Source organism: Octopus sinensis, linkage group LG24 (genome assembly GCF_006345805.1).
Source record: "Octopus sinensis linkage group LG24, ASM634580v1, whole genome shotgun sequence".
In the NCBI taxonomy this organism is placed as follows: Eukaryota; Metazoa; Mollusca; class Cephalopoda; order Octopoda; family Octopodidae; genus Octopus; species Octopus sinensis.
In genome coordinates, this window is record NC_043020.1 from 9241066 (window position 1) to 9256065 (window position 15000).

A 15000-nucleotide genomic window follows, 5' to 3' on the forward strand; every position below is an offset into this window, starting at 1 on the left:
GTGAGGGATTACTGTAAATATATACGAATGTATATTTTTTTCTGGCCTTCTTGAGTCTCAACACTACATTTATAAATCACATTTTCCTGGCGACAATTTCTGCTAATCAGACATACTGATGGGTCCCTACAATTACACTTCTTCGGCCTGTTATGGGATCTAGTATTACTGATCCCTCCGAACCCTTGCCCCCTTCCAATACTATATATATATATGTATACACACACACACACACACACATATATATATATATATATATACATATAATATGACTGTGTGTTATATATAATATGTATATTTGCATGTGTGTGAGTGTGTATATTCCATCCATCCAGCTTCTCTGTTCTCAATTCCAGGGAGGATCATTATATACCTCCTAACATATATATATATATATATATACATGCGCACACACACACACACTTTTATATATATACATATGTACACACATGTACACTCACACACACATGCTTATGTAATACACGTATACACACACACACATATACACATACATTTATCCATATATATATGTGTGTGCATATTTATGTGTATATACATATATTACACACACACACGTTCATATAATCTTTTTTTTTTATAGATATATTTGTTTTGTTTTTGTATGAAGATTTTCAATCTGAAAACATTTTTCTTTTCATCCGATTTTGTTTTTCTTTCCCAACTTTTATTTCTGATAATTTTCTTCACTTTCGGATAATTTTTTTTTTTGTTTTTTGCAGTCTGTATTGCTTGGGTCATTTTCTGTTCGGATATCAGTTAAAGAATTTCTCTGGTTATCCACAGTCAGTCTTTCCTTTGTCGTTCCTCTCTGTCAGTGTCCTTACCCAATAGCTTACACTGTCTCTGATCCTTTCTCATTTTACATCAGTTTTCGGGGCTAATTCAGTTTCGCATCTCTCCTTGAATAATGCATTTGTTTCGAAAAAATTTCTTCAGATTCCTACTCTTTACTCTTTTTTACTCTTTTACTTGTTTCAGTCATTTGACTGCGGCCGTGCTGGAGCACCGCCTTTAGTCGATCAAATCGACCCCGGGACTTATTCTTTGTAAGCCTAGTGCTTATTCTATTGGTCTCTTTTGCCGAACCGCTAAGTGACGGGGACGTAAACACACTAGCATCGGTTGTCAAGCAATGCTAGGGGGACAAACACACACACACATATATATATACATATATACGACAGGCTTCTTTTAGTTTCCGTCTACCAAATCCACTCACAAAGCATTGGTCGGCCCGGGGCTATAGCAGAAGACACTTGCCCAAGATGCCACGCAGTGGGACTGAACCTGGAACCATGTGGTTGATTAGCAAGCTACTTACCACACAGCCACTCCTGCGCCTAATGCATTTGTTTTGAAAAAAAATTTCTTCAGATTCCTGCGTTTACGATGTCGGAGATTACGGATATGCAAAAAAAAAATTTTTTATCCTCCCCCCCCCTACCTCTGCTTGAAGTCTATTTAACTACCAATGTATATTTTTCTCTGGCCTTCTTGAGTCTCAACACTACATTTATAAATCACATTTTCCTGGCGACAATTTCCGCTAATCAGACATACTGATGGGTCCCTACAATTACACTTCTTCAACCTGTTACGGGATCTAGTATTACTGATCCCTCCGAACCCTTGCCCCCTTCCAATACTATGATCCACCAATATTATTTACACATCATTGTGCTGTTTTCAGCAGGTATATTTATTCTATTGTTATTCTTACTATTACCATCATTATTATTATGACTAATATTTTTTATTACCATTATCACCTACTATATCCCTATTATTACCACCAATCATATTCATATAATCATCACTAATACATTATTATGCTGTTTATATATTTATATATTACTAACTATAATATTTTTAATGTCAACTTTTATATCTGTTCCGTAGATATAAATAATATTGATATATAATAATAATAATAATAATAATTGTGTACAGTGCTCAGGTGCACTACAACTCATCTAAAGTGTATATATAATCAGGTGTAGTTTCCGGCGGATTTCGGAAGCATGAGGGCCTTAAAAGATGCAGTGTCATGGCAGTCAACAACTGACGCAGGCATTTATTCCATGCTTCAGCAACTCTGAGCGTGAAAAATGTTTCCGAAAGTCATGGGAGCTGTATTGTTTTCTCTGACTTTGTAGGCATGTCCACGTGTGTTAGACACATGGAGATCAAAAAGGTGTTCAGTGTTGTTGTTGGTGAGGTGGTTGATAACTTTGTGGGTGTTTACCAAGTCCGTCGCCGAACGCCGGAGCTTCAGTGAATCCATGCCCAGGGAAACAAGGCGCTCAGAATATGGTAGGTGTCTGATGGAGGGTATGCGTTTGGTTGCATGTCTCTGGACAGATTCCAGGAGGTCAATGTTCTGTGCAAGATAGGGGTTCCAAACTGATGATGCGAATTCCAAGTGTGGTCGTACCATAGCTGTATACAGTTTTAAATAGATGGCTGGAGAGCGGCTAACAAAAGACCTTGCTGAGTGATGCCAAGACACCCTCGGCCTTCCTGACAATCTTAGAGATATGCTTTGTCCAACGCAATCACTGCTGACAGTGATGCCTAGGTCACGCTCGCAAGAGGATTTCTTGATATCAGTGTTGTGGAGGGAGTATGTGAACGCAGGGTTTTTTCTCCCAAAATGCATGGTGGTACACTTGTCCACAGCCAGTTTCAGTTGCCAGTCTGTGATCCATTGCTGCATTGTGTCTAGGTCTGATTGCAGGAAAGAGTTGTAGACATCAGGATCTGTCCTCTTGATTTCAAGGTACAGCTTGATGTCGTCTGCATATTTCAATACTGTGGCATTCTTTAAATTGGCATCTATGTCGTTAATGTATGCCACAAACAAGAGGGGACCAAGGACAGATCCCTGTGGTACACCCGATGACATCTCATATGGTGTAGAGTGCTGTCCTAGAACTGTGACTACCTCCTTTCGGCTGAGGATGAAGGATTTCAACCAGTTAAAAAGGTCATCCCCCACACCCATTGCAGAGAGTTTCACCATAAGCCTTTTTGTGTGGCACAGAGTTGAAAGCCTTAGCAAAGTCAAGGTAGACAACATCCACCCATGAGCCACTGTCAGTAATCTGAGTAATGTCCTCAGGAACTCGACAAGCTGGTCACTGCAGCTGGAGTTAGGGACAAATCCATATTGTGAGGGTCGGATGAGACTGTGAGAGCTCCAGAAGTTCCAGAGTGTTTCTCTGACACACGATTCCATCAGTTTTGCAATACAGCTAGTGAGACTGACTGGGCGATAGTTGACAGGTGATGTGCGGTCGCCCTTTTTGAACAGAGGAATGACACTGGCAGTTTTCCACTGCTCCGGAGTAGCACCATTGTTGAGACAGTACTGGAAGAAAATAGAAAGCTGGTGTAAAAGGAAGTGCCTGCCACGTTTGAGAAGCAGGTATGTAACTCCATCGAGACCAGGGGAGGCATAGTTGCGCTTATTTTGAAGGTGACGTCGCAGCATTGCAGGTGTAAATTCCATAGTTGTTATGGAGTTTGCTGTTAGTGATGGTGAAGATGGTACATTTTGACTTTCAACAGTGAATATGTTTGCATAGCACTCGGCAATGAGTTCTGCGCATTCCTTGGGGTCGTCAGTGATCTGTTTGTGTGAGGGTTGCGAAGAGGGCCCACTGGAGAGTGAGGTCTCTGCTTTGAGTGCACATATTTCCAGAAAACCTTGCTGTCAGGATTGGCTGCTATGCACTGTTCAAATTCAAGCACTGCTTTTTTTGTCACTTGCTTGAGATGGTTGGAGGATTTATTCCGCTTCTTCCTGTTGGTGTCTGATTTATGCAACCTGTATTCCCGTTCAGCAGTCCGACGTTCCCTCCTGGCAAGTCGGACCGCTGAAGTTTCCCAAATTGCCCTTTTGGGGCGGTTCTTCTTTTTTTGTTTACGTGGCACTGATGCTGCACATGCTGCCCATATTGAGTCCAGGATACTCTGGAGTATAGTATTCACATCTCCAGAGTTGTAGAATTCACGCCAGTTTGGGTGCTGTAGTTCAGTGTGGTACAGGTTCCAATCTGCTCTCTTCCAATCGAAGGAAGCAGATTGGAGATGGTTCAGGTTTTTGTTGCCCGCAAGAGCCAGATTGGCGATGATCATAGCATGATCAGAGTCACCTAGAGGTTCCTCCGTAGTGCAATTGATAACCGCTTCAGGAGTTGTGGTGAAGAGCAGGTCCAAGGTGTTGTCGCCTCTTGTTGGAGAGGTGACTACTTGTGACCAGTTTGAGTCCAGCACAAGCTCAACAAAATCGTTTGCACTCTGTATATGTATATGTTTGATCTTTCTGTGGATTTTGTAATGTTCCTTTAGTTGCTGCTCACATTGCCTCCCCTTGGATTAATAAGTGTACATATATATATATATATATTTATATTGTATAGAGGGCATTATTATACATAAATGCCTCATACTAAGAGGGACATAAGTCATTACTACCAAAATTTCACTAATCGTACCTAATGCAGTTTTCCAAAGCAAGACATTTAAAAAATGAATTTAGTTCTATATCACCTGTGATTTCATACTTAACGCTAAAATACGTCTATGTTCATCAGTAGAACTGATTCTGAACACATCATAAATAACGACCACATTACCTACCTGGCGAAGTCGAACAGACATCTACTCTCTCCGGCGAAGCACATGGAGATGTTTATAATCATATATTCGGTAAATGGCGGGCTTTCTCGAACTGCATGTCGGGTAGGAAAAGTTTTTCTTCAGAATAAATTTAACAATTAAGGATAACTTCTTAATAAGGAATCTTAATGTTAAGATTCCTTATTAAGAAGTTATCCTTAATTGTTAAATTATATATATATATATATATAATGGGGATTTGATACTTGAAGTAGCACAGAATCTGAACCAAACTGTTTTGAATAAAACATGCAACTCCAAATAAATGTGTTGATTGCCCTTTCTTTCATTTGTCCACTCACTTGAATTTTTACCAGGTTGTCCACACTGAAGATTGAAGCCTGGTGCAGCCATCTGGTTCGCCATCCCTCAGTCATACGTCCAACCCATGCTAGCATGGAAAGCGGATGTTAAACAATGATGATGATGATAGGTATATCATATTTTCCATCTGTTGTCTTCCTTATATATATATATATATATATATATATATATATACATACAATTATATTTCTCTTAAATATGAATTTTACCAAAAAGGTTATTTTTTTTGTCTGCTGGCCACTGATAAAACCCATTAATTTTAATGGTTTCATCCTTTAATTATATTTAGATGTATCCTATTCACTGAGAGTCAGTTTAGTTACTCCTGTACTATTCTGACCAAATACACAGATGTTGAGGTGGACTTCAAAATTAGATGCATATATGTTTGCGAATATTTGTATGCACTTGCATTTTGCATGTGCATTAATGCGGGTATGTATAAAAATTTTCATTTATTTCACTCAGTATGTTTTGCTGATGAAGGAAAATTTGTTAAATTAATCCCAAAACTGATCAATCCAAAACTATTTAAACTATTTTATGAATTTTTGGTCATTCCACTTTTCCTGGTTTCAACCTGAGTATATTATAAGGTGGTCCTTCAGAGTGGCTGGACGTATTTAGCATTTGTTTTCAGCATAGAGGCATCGTAGCTTCTGTGCTCTTAATTATAATTCTGTTCTGTACAATTATATAATCTCTTAAATATGAATTTTACCAAAGAGTTATTTTTTATCTGCTGGCTACTGATAAAGTTCATTAATTTTAGTGGTTTCATCCTTTGATTATGTATCTCTTTTACTCCTTTACTTGTTTCAGTCATTTGACTGTGGCCATGCTGGAGCACCGCCTTTAGTCAAGCAAATTGACCCCAAGACTTATTCTTTTTGCCGAACCACTAAGTGACGGGGACGTAAACACACCAGCATCGGTTGTCAAGCGATGTTGGGGGACAAACACAGACACACACATACATACGTGTATATATATATATATATATATATATATATGTATATATATATATATTATATATATATACGACATGTTTCTTTCAGTTTCCATCTACCAAATCCACTCAAAAGGCTTTGGTCGGCCCAAGGCTACAGTAGAAGACACTTACCTAAGGTGCCATGCAGTGGGACTCTGAACCTGGAACCATGTGGTTGGGAAGCAGCTTCTTACCACACAGCAACTCCTGTGCCCATTTATACATACATATATTTGTGTATATATATAAATCATTATCATCATTATTTAATGTCCGTATCCATGCTGGTATGGGTTGGATGGTTTGACCAGAGCCTGCAAGCTGGGGAGCTGCACCAGACCCCAGTCTGATTTGGCATGGTTTCTTCGGCCAGATGCCCTTCCTAACATGCCAACCACTTTATAGACTGTGCTGGATGCCTTTATGTGGTACTGTAAGGGTGCTTTTGTGTGCCACTACCTCCAGTGCTTTATAATACATATTTCTTTATTGCCCTCAAGGGGCTAAACATAGAAGGGACAAACAAGGACAGACATAGGTATTAAGTCGATTACATCGACCCCAGTGTGTAACTGGTACTTAATTTATCGACCCTGAAAGGATGAAAGGCAAAGTCGACCTCGGCGGAATTTGAACTCACAACGTAACGGCAGACGGAATACCTATTTCTTTATTACCCACAAGGGGCTAAACACAGAGGGGACAAACAAGGACAGACAAATGAATTAAGTCGATTATATCGACCCCAGTGCGTAACTGGTACTTAATTTATCGACCCCGAAAGGATGAAAGGTAAAGTCGACCTCGGCGGAATTTGAACTCATGATGTAACGGCAGACGGAATATACCGCTAAGCATTTCGCCCAGCGTGCTAATGTTTCTACCAGCTCTCCGCTTTATAATACAACCAGAAGGATCGGTCTTAACCCTTCTTCTGTTGGGTCAGGGTTTTCTTGACCCAGGCCAGGCTTCAGTATCTCGGTCCTTCGTCATCTCACCTGAAAGGTTCAACTTCCTGAGGTCATTATATATCATTTATATGCATATACACATATACGCACATTCAAATAGCCACATTATACATTCCTCCCATGACCCGTGAGAAAATAAACGACAACACTAAAACATTTTTCTTCATTTTTCCCCATTTCCTTCTGTTTTATGTTTGTTTTTAATTTTTATATTCTTCTTGCTCCTCTTACTGTTCTTATTCCTGTCATCTCTGCCCCCCTCTCTCTCTCTCTTCCTTCTCTAATACAGATCTACATTTCTGTCTCTACTCATCCTACCACTCCCAATACTCCCTGTCACTCATTTTCTTTCTCTGTCTGTCTCTCTCTCTGTCTCTCTCTCTGTCTCCCTGTCTGTCTCTCCCTCTCTCTGTCTCTCTCTCTGTCTGTCTGTCTGTCTCTCTCTCTCTATGTGTGTGTGTCTCTCTCTCTTTCTCTCTGTCTCTCTCTCTCTCTCTTTCTTCCTCTCTCTCTTCAAACTTTCAGTACACAATCTACCTGCATCCTTCCCTCTCTCTCGCATCCTCTCTTTTCTTCACTCTTTCACTCATTTCTTCCTCTTCTCATTCACTTCTCTCTTTCTTCTCTGGTATTCTTCCACTCTTTGTCCTTCACCTCTCTGTTTATCTTTCTATCTATCAACTGTTTTATCTATCTATTCTTTTACTCTCACTCTCTATCTAGCTATCCATCTTTTTATCTAAGTATATTTCTATTTTTATCTATCTACCTATCTATCTGTCTGTCTGTCTATGTAACCATCTATCTGTCTATGTATGTATGTATCTATTTATCTATCTATCTATGTATGTAGCTATCTATCTATCTATGTATGTAGCTATCTATCTATCTATCTATCTATCTATCTATCTATCTGTCTGTCTGTCTGTCTGTCTATACACCACACAACCCACAGATCCCTATTGATCAAACGTGTTTTTTTTTTGTGCCCCACCCATCCCACCTCGAAAAGAAAAAATTCTACATTGTATTTCGTCCATTTTTATTCTGTGTTTAGCCCTGTGTGGCTACAATAAAAAGTTATCTCTATCTATCTGTCTGTCTGTCTGTCTGTCTGTGTATGTATGTATGTATGTATGTATGTATCTATCTATCTATCTGTCTATCTATCTTTTTTCTCTCTTTCGCTTTCTCTCTCTCTCTCTCTCTATCTGTCTATCTTTTTCTCTCTCTCTATTTATTTATCTATCTATCTTTTTTATCTCTCTCTCTCCCCCACCTATCTACCCCAACCTCTTCCTCACCTTCACTTTCTCTTTCTCTAACTCCTCCTTTCCTCCCACACCCACTTTCCCCCTCTTATTGTCTCCCTCACACTCTCACTCATTGTCCCTTTAGTTCATTCACCTTGCTCCCCCACCCCCATCACTCTCTTATGTACATAAATTATCCCTGTCTGAGCAACTTTACACACTTTCAAACTTTCTCACACACACACGGACACATACACACATACAATCACAAACACACACACACACACATACAATCACAAACGCACACATACAATCACAAGCACACACACATACTATCACAAACACACGGACACATGTACACATACAATCACTAACACACACACACATACAATCACAAACGCACACATACAATCACAAGCACACACACATACTATCACAAACACACGGACACATATACACATACAATCACTAACACACACACACATACAATCACAAACGCACGCATACAATCACAAGCACACACACATACAATCACTAACACACACACACATACAATCACAAACGCACACATACAATCACAAGCACACACACATACAATCACAAACACACACACACATACAATCACAAACGCACACATACAATCACAAACGCACACATACAATCACAAGCACACACACATACAATCACAAACACACACACACATACAATCACAAACGCACACATACAATCACAAACACACACATACAATCACAAACGCACACACACATACAATCACAAACACACGGACACATATACACATACAATCACTAACACACACACACATACAATCACAAACGCACACATACAATCACAAACACACACATACAATCACAAACGCACACACACATACTATCACAAACACACGGACACATATACACATACAATCACTAACACACACACACACATACAATCACAAACGCACACATACAATCACAAACGCACACATACAATCACAAACACACACATACAATCACAAACGCACACACACATACAATCACAAACACGCGTGTACACATGCACGTACACACACATACACACACTCTCTGTCTCTCACTCACACACAATCTTCTCCCCCCTCTCTCACACACACCTTCAGACATTCCATCATTTATAATCTAAATTATTGAAGAAAACCTCACAGATTCTCTCTCTCTCTCTCTCTCTCTCTACCACACTGAATTCTGGGATTGTTCAGATTAAAGATTGAGGATCAAGCACTCCTACCACGCTACTGCACATGTCAACCTCGGATTATTACTACTAAGGGTTCTCTCTTCTAGTTTGACCATACCTCATATCTCAACTCTTTATAGTGAGGGCTTTGAAATTCGTAGCCATTTTGTTGAAAACCTGGGTTGTTAATAATAATAATAATAATAATAATAATAACAGGGGAATCATTGGTTTGTTGCTTTTGTGCTGAAGAATTAGGCTGTTAAGGGCTCATTTACTAATTCCTGTCAGTGTAAAATCTTGGACTGTTAGTATTAAGGCTCATCTTTCTTTTTATCTCATTATATCAAAGAATTAGGCTGTTAATATTAGGGATTGCTTATCTATCCCTATCATATAGAAGACCTGGACTGCTAATAAGAGGGAATCAGCTATTTGTGACTTCAGTCTTAGATATACAAGGGGTCGAGTCAATCCACTTGTTGCTGTTCCTGATGGAATTCTGTTGAATATCTGACACCTGACATGAGTAACACTGAAGTTCCTTATATAATAGGTAAGCTGTTTCTTCTTAATATTTGTAAATCTTAAGTGTTAACCCTAGAACTAGACTGTTAACCTCCAACAAAGCTAATGCATCAAGTGTCAGCTGTCTTTCCTGACCATTTTTACTGGCAGGAAGGGGTTAAACTTCTAAACAGACCCATCACTTGGCCGTTTATAGTTAGAGAATAGGCCCCAATTTTTTCTCTAAAGTATTTCTATCTGCTATTGATCCTTAACAAATTTAGATCTAGTCGCTTTAGTTTACACTTGGCATAGAATAGCGGATCGCAAATTATACCCTTAAAAATATTTCTGTCTGAACAAATAACATTTAGGGATAAGTTATGTTTTCCTGATGTTCTCAAATCTTGTTTGATTGTTCAAAGGATTAGATTTTTGCTGCTAAAATCTAAAAGTATAAACCATTTAAAGTAGGGCTGGTCTGATAAAACTGCAGTGTTTAAATTTGGGGGTTATATCTTGTATCCCTGAAAACATATTCAAGTCTCAGTTACTAAGATTAGGGGCAAATTAAGTGAGAAATAAAGTGAATATAAGAGAGACACACAGTTAGTCCCTTAAGACAGTTAAATTGGTGACTCCTTAAGGATAGACAAATTCTATTAGTCTGCAGTATACAGAACTTTGGGATTAATTCATTAGCATTTGGAGAAACTTTCAGTTAATTCTTCAACATCTTCAAGCACAGTAAGTAATTCAGTGAAACATTTTGTCCGTCTGTCTATCAATCTATCTGTCTGTCTACATGTCTATATTCCTGGTTATCTATTTATCTATCTATCTGTCTGTCTGTCTTTTTTCTTTCTATCTATCTATCTGTCTGTCTGTCTGTCTGTCTGTCTGTCTGCCTGCCTGTCAGTCTGTCTGCCTGCCTGCCTGTCTGTCTGTCTATCTGTCAATCTGTCTGTCTGCTTGCCTGCTTCTCTGTCTGTCTGTTTATCTATATGTGTCTGTCTGTCTGTCTATCTATCTATCTATCAGTTTGTCTATTTGCTTGCCTGCCCCTCTGTCTGCCTGTCTACCTGTCTGCCTGCCTCTCTGTGTGTCTGTGTCTATCTATCTGTCTGTCTGTTGGTCTGTCTGTCTATCTGTCTCTCTCTCTTTCTCTCTTTGTATTTATGTATATGCGTGTGTGTATGAGTCAATATACATTCGTATGTTCAATATATATGTGTGCGTGTGCATGCGTGTGTGTGGGTTGGTGTATGGGTACATGTATGTATGTGGCATGTTTACGCAATAATTCAAGCATTTGTATGTGTTTATACAAGTATATGTATGTATCATTCTCTCCCTCTCTTTCTCCATATATCCACGTGTATGTATGTGTGTCTATATATATATATACTTGGGAACAAGTGACATGAACAGTTTCTTCGGAGATTTCATCCCAGCATTTTCCGAATGGTGCTCAAGAACTCTGAGACTCATGTAAGAATTAGCACAGGTTTTGCTTTCAAGGATAGACCATATGCCAAAGTCCATCGGATTCAGGTCTCTGAAAACATAGTTGCTAGAATTAGACGTCGTTAGAAAAAATCTAAGGAAGCTGTTACTTTTGTTGGTAACAAAAGGCCTCCCTCTCACAGTGAAACGCAGACTGTATGACGTATGACACATGCACACGGACAGCAATGCTACATGGTAGTGAATGCAAAGGACCTGAAAAGGGTTGAAATAAGTATGCTCCACTAAATGTACAATATCGCTGTAAATGTACAAGAAAGTGCAAATGTGTTGAGAAAAAAATTGAGCCTAAAGAAATTGGATAGAGAGTGTAAGGGTTAGGATCATTGTGCTGATATGGCTGTGTGATGTGTATGGATGATGATGGTGGCATAGGGAAGTGCTGATCTCTAAATATGGAGGGAATCTGTTGAAGAGGAAAGTCCAGGAAGACATGGAACGAAGGGGAGAGAAATGATTTAGATGTTGATGCTGACAGACAAGATGGCAAAGGACTGAGAGGATTGGTGGTTTGTTGTGCTTGAGAAGTTCCATCTAGCTTAGCAAAACCGGGGCCCTAATGGTATCTCGTTGTTGTCTCTTCCCCTGCACACAATCTGCTCCTGAGAAGACGCCCACAACTTATCTTCCTTACACACGCTCCCTCCACCCGTGCTCCCCACTGACTGAATACCCCTCTCCTCCATTTCCTGCATCTCTTCTGTGCTTTTGCAAACTTACCCGCCCACTCACCCTGCCCAGTCCTCTGCACCACGCCGGTTATGCAGGTGCGAATATTCCTCAACCTCACTTGAAGGGTCTTTATCTTTGTAAGTTCTTTGGTGACCTCCCTGATGCTGGTGCTACATAACAAGCACCCAGTACATGCTCTAAAGTGGTCGGCATCTGGAAGGCCATCCAGCCATAGAAACCATGGCAAAACAGAGAGCAGAGCTAGGGGTAATCTTTTGACCTGTCAGCTCCTGTCAAACCATCCAACCCATGTCAGCATGGAAAATGGACGTTAAATAATGATGATAAAGATGATGATGATATGCATACGTGTGTGTGTGTGTGCATGTGTATGCATGCTTATGTGTGTGTATGCATATCCATTCATGGTGAGTGCAGAGGTATATAATATACTCCACCAATTTTCTTTCAGATAGACAAGTTAAATTCTTTATCTACATACCATCCCCTACACACACACACATGTGTGTGACTGTGAATATGTTTTAGTTTCATTATGTCAGAGATAAAATTTGATAAATCCGATAAAGTCAGTTTCTTGGATGCACTTTCACCACAGTCTATGTGTTGTTGTCATGGGTTCTGGTAGTGGGTGGATCCAGCACATCGAGATTGTAGGGCCTGCCATGTTCAATACCGTGTATGGCCTCCCAGGGTATTCAAAACGGCCATACAACATTGATACTAGGAATGCATGAGGCGGTTCACAAAAGCCATTGGCACCTGCGCCCAGACCCTGAGGAAAGCTACCACCAATTCCACATGAGTTTTTGGCCTTGGGACCACCTGGTTCAACTATCTCAGGATTTCATCCCACAGGTGTTCAATTGGGTTCAAATCCAGGTTGAGAGCTGGCCATGGCATGGTCCTAGTGTTGTGTTGTTGCAGAAGGTCCATGGTAACCCTGGCCGTGTGGGAGGGAGCATTGTCCTGCTGGAACACGTGGCTATGGTGACACGTGAAGAAGGGCATGATGTGAGGTCTTAGGATCTGGTCAACGTAGTGCTGTGCTGTGATGCCATTCCCTCTGCCTGCACCAACATTTTGGAACACATGGTGCCCAATTCTCTGATTCAGGCCTATAGCACCCCAAACTATGATGCTTTAACCACTCCATACGTCTCTGTAGCATTCACCCCTCCTACGCCACACCCTCACTCTGCCATCCGAGGTAGAAACACAGTACCGGCTCTTTTCAGAGAAAACTGTTGACCTCCATTGTTGATACCACCAATGTCGGTGCTGTGTAGCCCTCTGTAGACGTACCTGATGGTGGCAGGTGGTGAGGACAGGCCCTTTAGCAGGATGACAGCAGCGCAGGTTGTTGGTGGTCAGTTGATGTCATACCATGTCATTGCTGATGAGTTGCTGTCCAGTGCCAATGGTCTTGCGGGCTGTCACGCTGGCCAGTCTGAAGTGATCACGGATGTGTTGCAGGTGGATGAAGTGGTCCTGCATGGGCGTGGTCATCTGGGGGTGCCCTCTGCAGGCACAGTCTACAGTGCTGTTGGTGTTGTTGTATTGCTGTTGCATGAGATGGATGGTGCTGATATGGACATTGTAAGCTTTCGCAACAACCAGGACACGCTGCCCTGCTTGCAATCGGTCGATAGCTTGTTCTCTCTGCACTGCTGACAATCGGCTCATACTTGATGCTTCCAAATTACGAATGCCAGGAACGCGGTTCAAGTTGATTTTTATACCCAAAACCTTCATGAGATGCACATGCATTTCGGTTTTCATGATAATTATTCGCGACTACCACCCACGGCATTCAACGCAGCTGCGTTTTAGCGTCTCATTTCAGGGAAAGTTGAAAGGTTTCCTGCAATTTGGGTCTCAGCCATAAACCAGAAAGTCTTGGAATATTTACACTTACATCCCTGAAATAAATTCTCAGAATTTACCATATAAAAATGACATTTGGAAAAATTGCATTTCTTTTGCAGTTCAGTGTATATATATTATATGTGTATCACATGGTTCCGGGTTAAGTCCCACTGCATGGCATCTTGGGCAAGTGTCTTCTCCTTTAGTCTTGGGCTGACCAAAGCCTTGTGAATGGATTTAGTAGATGGAAACTGAAAGAAATCCGTCATATATATATATACATACATATATATATGTATGTATGTTTGTATCTCTGTGTTTTTCCCCCCGCCATTGCTTCACAACCGATGTTGGTGTGTTTATGTCCCTGTAATCTAGTGGTTCAACAAAAAAAAGACTAATAGAATAAGTACTAGGCTTACAAAGAATAAGTCCTGGGGTGAATTTGTTTGATTAAAAGGTGGTGTTCCAGCATGGCTGCAGTCAAATGTCTGAAATAAGTAAAAGAATATATATATATATATATATATATGCATGCATGTATGTATGTATGTATGTATGGATGCATTCTCCTTCCCAATCATGCTCCCACTTTCCTCTTGCATATGTGTCCCTCCCCACCTTCACTACCATTTACCTCCTCCTTTCCCTCTCCTTTTCTTCCTCCTCCTCCTGTGAGAGACCAGATCTGGCCAGTTTGAACATAAAACAGGTAGAATATTTTTGGCCGGATATGGCCGGTTTAAATGCTAAAGGGTTAAAGATGTTTTTGTTGAATATTGTTATTGTTTTTGTTGAATAAAATTTGTTGAAAAAAAAGCCACAATAACTTGCCGGAAGACCCTGTGCACTCCCACAGGTGAAACACAGAGTAGCAAGAAACTGACCGAACCGAAATAAAATATATTATTAATCTCTATTATGGTCTCTGTCCTGCCCACTCACCCAG

The 15000-nt window shown here is 40.3% G+C and overlaps 1 protein-coding gene across 3 annotated transcripts in view; it reads left to right on the forward strand.

Moving 5' to 3' along the window:
- The window catches only part of LOC115224063 (probable tubulin polyglutamylase ttll-15), an 86770-nt gene that overhangs the window by 20782 nt on the left and 50988 nt on the right, over window positions 1-15000 (forward strand). For 2 of the 3 annotated variants that reach the window (XM_029794864.2, XM_036512684.1), the window contains exon 1: window positions 9411-10709. The exons of the other annotated variant lie outside the window; for it this stretch is intronic. The gene's annotated coding sequence lies outside the window, so the exon portion shown is untranslated. Of the gene's footprint in view, window positions 1-9410; window positions 10710-15000 lie in introns of those variants that run through there. 3 annotated transcript variants of the gene reach the window in all.